The following is a 6,827-nucleotide window of genomic DNA, read 5'->3' as shown; positions in this document are numbered from 1 at the left end:
TCTTGAAGAGCAAGAGCTATCGGCCGAAGCTCATCCATAAAATGAATTATATCATCAATATTTCTTAAAAGGCTGCGACACTTCCATTGCATAAAATTTACTTTTGCCATTTATAAAATTTGTTTATATCAAAAAATATAAAGGGATAAACCCGGTAGTCAAAAGATTAAAAATGGGGAGAGAGACAACTTGAATTACATTGGTGCAGTAACCGTTTTTTTGTTCTTCCCTGCACGGGTCCGCGTCTGCTACTTTATGCTATCCGAGTCAGAAGCAGGAGAGAGAATAAACATCTTTATTGAGCAAAAGAAGCTTCGGGAGGCGTCCTTAGTCCAGGATGCCTTGAGCTCGGGTCGCGTCTTGGGCCCTCGCGACCAGTCGTAGCTGATCGTCGAGGTCGGAGCTGGCCAAGGCTCTCTCCCAGAGCTCGGTGGTGGGGAAGAGGATGGGGGGATGTAGTGATGTTTGGGAGCAGCCTCCTACCATATGTCGGAGGGACCCGGGTTCTCCGCAGAAGTGGCATTGCGGAGAAAAGTCAGTGGGGGCTAGGAGGTGATTTCTGGTGGGGTGGGGGAAAGTATTAACTTGTAGCGCACGGAGTATTCTTTCCTGTTCTCTAAATAGTGATTTGTGTGCAGAAGGGTAAGTTCTATGGGTTAGCCTGTAATGCTACGTGATCTCTTGGTAGGAGACGAGAGGGTACATGCGCTCCGGTTCGGCTTCCTCGGCGTCGGCTCAGCGGGTCAAATCTCGAACCACGAGGTTAGCAAGCTCGTTGCCGGGAATGCCTTGGTGGGCGGGCGCCCAGACAATTCTGACTTGTCTCGTTGGAGGGTTCTGGTTGATGAGTCGTAGCTTATAGGCATGGATGCGTCCACTAGCGAAGTTGCGATATGCCTGCTGAGAGTCGGTGACGATGACTTCGGCTTCGGTTTTGAGTGAGAGCGAGGGCTATCGCCGCCTCCTCGGCTTGAAGGGGGTCGTTTCGGGGGAGTGATATGCTACTCCGAGGTTTGTTGTTCACGATAACGGTAGCTGTTGTGGCTGCTCTGCCGGGGTATGACGCCGCATCCGTGTAGGCTGTGGAGGGTTGACACCCGTACCAAATACGATATAGCTTCGCCAATACTGGAAACTCCTCCGAAAACACATAGGAGCGGCGGCGAACGTGACAGTGGCACCTCTAGCGGACTCGGAGTCTACGGAAGCAGTTGACGCAATAGAAAAGCATAGGCACCGCGACGTCCTCGAGCTTTACGAGCGCCGTTTCGTCACCCTAACAGCAGAAACAATTTATTATGGTGAGTCCGCTTGCAAAGCGGAATCCACTGATCGCGACTGCAAAGGCAATCCAATAACAACGCGCGCATAAACAAAGATTGAGCAGTTTATTTAGCGGTCTCAAACGCCTATCACGGGATCACACGCGTTTGAAACGCGTGTGGGAAGCGGAAAAAAGGCGTTTAGCTACTCGAACTACGTCGTAATCATTAAAACATGCAAAAATGACATCTTAATATTACCAGAGCAAGCGCACGAGCTGCTGGAGCATAAAAACAAAACAAAATGTAAGGATAAAAATGACCATGCAAACACTTACCGAACTTCGCAGAAAAAATGGTGTCGCCATTCCCGACGAAAATAAAAAGAAACGGGAAAGAGAAACGAACAACGGCGAATAAAACAGAGAAGCTAGCAAAAAACTATTACAAACTCGACGACGATCGTTGCAGCGCTTATAGAAAAAAAGATAGAAATATGGAAAGCAGCAAATGAATAGCTGGTGGTCGCCACCGGTGTTGAGTTCACGACAAACAAAGCGGAAGCAACAGACGAAACTAATGAAAAAAGAAGAATGCGTCCCTTTTTTTCAGCTGCTTGTTGTACATTTCTTTATTTGCTTTCGCGGCGTAGGTACGAACTAAAAACAAAACAGGGGAAATAAATAACGTAGTGCAGCTCGCACTGCCCGGTAAAAGAGAGTCGCAGAAATGTTTGGTCGCAGGCAGCAATCCTCTATATTGCCGCGCGCGCTAGCCAAGTAGGCAGCGCGTGCGTGGCCTAATGGTTATCGCGCCTGCCTCCCACGCGAAAAGCTAGAGTTCGAATCCTGGGAGCGACGTGTCTTTTGTTTATTCCTGCAATTTAGTGTTCTGGAGAATTCGAGAATCATGTTGCTTGTTCCAGGCCCAAATGTTCTACGCGTCGAAGTTTCTACGCCGATTATTCCAGAAGGCCACGCATGGTACATAGGGGCTCCGCGTGGCGAGCCGCAGTCAGTTTTCGCCCCAGCGTTCGACTGTGCTGTTACGCCGACTTCGACGCCCGCGACGCTCTGTTATTATCTTTGTACCCTTTTATTTTTCGGCAAAAGTTCGCCACATTAAACGTTTATTTCTCCCTGTTTATTTCCTGTTTTCTTTTGGTCACCACCCGTGACAATATGTGCTAACAGTGAGTAACCGTTTTTTGCTTTCGAATTTCTTTTTCCAGTGACTTTGGCGGGTTGTTCGTTCGCTCGGCTTGACGAAGCAGTTTAAAAGTCCATTCAAGTACTTGTTGACGTAGGTGTCCGTTGGTTGACGTAGGAAGCAGAAGAAAGATTATCCACCACATCGCACACACTTGTTCTTGCAATGGTTGGCAGCACATAGCATGCCTGCCATCTCTAAGTATGCTCTGGTGTATGCTCGAATGCGGCCGGTTGATCAACAAACGATGACCCGTAGCAGACGTGCCCGCCGAAGTAGACAAATAAAATTCGAATAAAAATGGATAACGAGGTTACACTTCTTAATATATTTAATAAGTATCAAAAAGCACGTATGACGATTTTGGATTAGAAACTCAATCGAAGGCGAAAATAAGAGGTTATCGCAGACACAGTGGAAGAAAACGACAACAACAGCAGCAAAGTTGCAGACGGCCCTCAAAATGCCCGGGCCTAGCGCAGACGAACAGGGGGTAGTAAGCGCCGAAGCGAAGGAAAGGGAGTAAAAACTAAGCCAAACAAAGCAAGGATACGCGATGGTTTACACGTCGGGCAAAAAAAAAATATATATATATACGCAGCAACATACAAGCAGGAGGAACAATTAACGCGGCAGAGTGGCGCCGCCTCAAAAATATAAAAGAAAGACTCAGAAATGGAAAGAGTGGAGACGGTTCAGCGGGTGTCGGCCTTTATCAAAGAAGTAAGGAAGCAGCGAAGCAGAGGATGTTGGTCATCCCCGCGCTAACAATCGGAATTTGTGCGATGTAAATAACGTAACTGAAATCACCTTTTTTCGCGGGGCTACGACGCTCTCCCCTTCTTTCTTTGCAAGCGCGAGAAGTCTGCTTTTTTCGTAACTCCGCTTTTGTTAATCTATAATCGCGTCAGATTTCCATATGCACAACGACTTCTTCGGAGCATACTGACATCGCTGTAACGTACGTGGTTCGAAATTGACTTCTGCTGCTTCATCCGGAGGCGATCTTAACAGGATTAGCCAGCTCGCCTATTCGACGAAACGGGTATAAGCAAGATATTCATGAGAAATGGGAATTGCAACGACAAAACGCATTGACTGATAAGAACAATAAAGTTGAAACGAAGCTATGTTCTGAAATGTTTGTACATTTCCCTTTTTCACGAAACAGCGTGAAGGCATACATTCGTGTTTTGCTTTGCTTACATAAGTTGTGACAGAATGTTTTCTTCGGGAGAACTCCGAAATTGCACCCAGAAAGCTGTAACATCTTTCCCACGCGAAGAGAATGTCCTTCACTCATAAGCTGGCACCCATTTTTTGACTTTCAAAGCAGCAAATGTCCGTGACAAGTTTTTTTCGTTGTTCACCTCGCACGGAGATAGGCAAAACCAACGCATTTTGGAGAATTTGTCTGCTAGTGGAGACTCCAAGCTCGCCAGGGGCGCTGCAATCACTTTTCGCCCGTTTTCCGCGGGAGTTGCCAGTATTGGCTTCCACGGTATTTGCCTGTACTGCTTGTGAATAGCCCGTGCCCGGGCCTCCCTTCGCTGCGCGTGGTGCACGGGGTGCATGTTGCGAGGAAGGGGAGGAACTATAATGTTGCTCCGGATGGCATGGGGTAGGCTTGCAGTCTGAGGAGGCGGGTGATAGAGCAGGGCCGAGAGCCCCAGGCGTGACAGGATGGACCTCCCTGTTTCCGTGTCCCCCAATCTCGCTCGCTGGTTGGAGAGGTGTGCCTCAATCAGCTCCTCGGCCGTATTGTGTACTCCCAGCCGGAGGAGGCGTTCGGTGGAGGTGCTTGTCGGGAGGCCCGTGGCTTGCTTATACGCTTTCCTGATCATTATGTCTAGTGTTTTTAGTTCCGTCGGGTTGAGTAAAGCGTAGGAGATAGCGTAAGTGATCCGAGACACGACGAAGGCCTGGACAAGCCGAAGCGTATCCTTCTCCCCCCTGCCTCCTGTCTTGGTCGCGATTCGTCGAATCATGTGGGTAACTTGGTCTATAGTAGTCTGGAGCCTCTTCACCAATATAGAGTTGCGATCCGCCTGGAAAATCATTCCCAGCATCTTCACGCTCCGGGATGGGGCGATGGTGTGTCCCTCCAGGTGTATGGTGATAGTGGGCGAGCCGGGAGGGTGCTGCTTTCGTGACGAAACCAGGAGTAGCTCCGACTTCTGGGGGGCGCAGCTGAGGCCGCAAGACTTAGCATAGGCATTCACCACGTCCGCCGCATCCTGCAGACGGCTCTCCATTGCCCCGATTGACCCTGTGGACGACCAGATGGTAATGCCGTCCGCATATAAGCCATGCCGAATCCCCGGGATGTTGTCGAGGAGCGGCGGAAGTCCTATGAGGGCAATATTAAACAGGAGAGGGGATTTCACTGCTCCTTGTGGTGTGTCGCGTCCACCCGTCCCGTCCACCGTCAAGGGGTCCGTGGCTTGATCCCCGACCTTCAGAATGGCTTTTCTATCCGACAGGAAATCCCTTATGTAGTGGTACGTCCTGGCCCCACACCCAAGGGTGTTCAGCCTTTGTAGGATCGCTGAGTGCTTGACGTTATCAAACGCCCCTTTAAGATCCAGGGCGAAGAGGGCGGTGGGAGGGTTGCGCGTCGCTGGTGCCATTACCTCCTCTTTTATATGAAGTAAGATGTCCTGGGTTGAGAGGCGCGGACGGAATCCTACCATTGTTGTCGGAAGTTTGCCCGAGTCTTCCAGGTACGGTTGTAACCTGTTGAGAACGATGTGCTCCAGGAGTTTTCCAACGCAAGAAGTTAAGGAGACGGGGCGTAGGTTCTCATTGGCTAGTGGTTTGTCTGGCTTCGGTATGAGACGGACCTCCGCCGTTTTCCAGTCCTCGGGAAGGCTTCCTTCGCGCCATACTTTGTTTAGATGAGCGGTAAGCTCTAGTAGTGAGGGACTGTCAAGATTAATGAGCGCTTTATTGCTGATTTGGTCCATTCCCGGGGTTGTGTGTCGTTGCAGGCGTTGTAATGCCGCAGATACTTCATGGAGATGAATGTCTTCATCCAGGAGATCGTTTGGACTGCCAGTGTACGGAGGTAGCGGCTCCGATGGTTGTGTGGGGAAGTACCGGGCTTTGAGGGTCAAAAACAGGTCTGCCCCTTTTCCTGGAAACTGATGGATCACTCGGGCCAAGTTGTGGTGGGATCCCGTTTTGCCACTGGCTGGGTTGATGAGGTAGCGCAATAGCTTCCACGTCTTGGACGTACTCAGCGTTCCTCTCAAGCCGTCGCAGAGAGATAGCCAATTTTCTCTGCATAGCGAGGTGGCGTATTCCGCTGCCTTCTCCGTGAGTAGGGCGATGCGTTTCTTGAGTTTACGATTCCATCGTTGGCGCTTCAACCCTTCAGGAGGCTGCGTCGGGCCTCCCACATGTGGAGGAGGCGAGCGTCGATGCACAGGATGGTGGTGGGCGTTTGTAGAGTTTTAGTATGTGCCAGGACATCCTGGTGGAGCTGGGTAATCCAGTCCTGGATGGGGAGGTGGTGTTGGCGGTCTTCGTTTCCGGGTCGTTGTGATCTTGTCTCCCGCATCTTGGCCCAATCTGTGAGGCGAGCAGTGCCTATCCTGGCCTTGCATTCGAGCCCATGAAGGGTGGTGGCTAGCAGCGCGTGATCGCTGCCTAGGTACTCCTCCAGGTGGGTCCAGTCAGCTTGGGGGATGTTTCTGGTGAGGGTTAGGTTGGGGTTGGTGTCCCCTGTGACACTTGTGCCGAGCCTCGTGCTGTTTGTGGGGTCAGTGACGAGGGTGAGGTCCATGTCCTCAATAAGTTTGTGAAACAGTTTTCCCCTGGGGTTGGCGTACGCATAGCCCCAGAGGGGGTGGGCTGCATTGAAGTCGCCCACTATTAGCAGCGGGTTGTTGGCTGCTATGTGTGTGGCCTGCTCCAACACGTGCCTGAGTATCGTTGGCGAGCTTTTCGGCCGACAGTATATATTTAACAGGAACATGGGGTTTTTCTCCTTGGTTGCCGGCGGGATGATCTCGAGGAGAATGGCAAGCGGTTCGGATTGTTGGAGATGGTGTTGGACTGCTACTAATCGCTTACTAACCAGGGTGTGAAGGCTGTTCCCCGTGTCGGTTCCGTACGTGACGTAGCCGGGTAGGCGGACTTTTGTGTTCGTTTCTTGAAGGGCGATGAGTTCGGGTGGTGTTGTGGACGTGGAGATGTATTGTGTGATTGATCCGTACTTGTTCTTGTAGCCCCGGCAATTCCACTGCCATACCGTGGTTTCGCCTCAGGGGCCCTTGCGCTTACTGCCTGGATGTTGAGTAGCAGCCATCGAGGTTGTGAGAGGGGGGTATTCTTGCAGCATGTGGGGTTCCG

The 6,827-nt window shown here is 50.8% G+C and overlaps 1 pseudogene; it reads right to left on the bottom strand.

Annotated features, from left to right (window-relative positions):
- Positions 1 to 327: 327 nt before the first annotated feature.
- LOC121835514 overlaps positions 328 to 6,827 on the bottom strand; it is a 144,045-nt pseudogene continuing 137,545 nt past the window's right edge.

Source organism: Ixodes scapularis, unplaced genomic scaffold, assembly GCF_016920785.2.
Source record: "Ixodes scapularis isolate PalLabHiFi unplaced genomic scaffold, ASM1692078v2 PGA_scaffold13__105_contigs__length_92229423, whole genome shotgun sequence".
NCBI classification, from domain to species: Eukaryota; Metazoa; Arthropoda; class Arachnida; order Ixodida; family Ixodidae; genus Ixodes; species Ixodes scapularis.
Note: the sequence above shows the minus strand (reverse complement) of the source record. Positions and strands in the feature narration are given on the sequence as shown.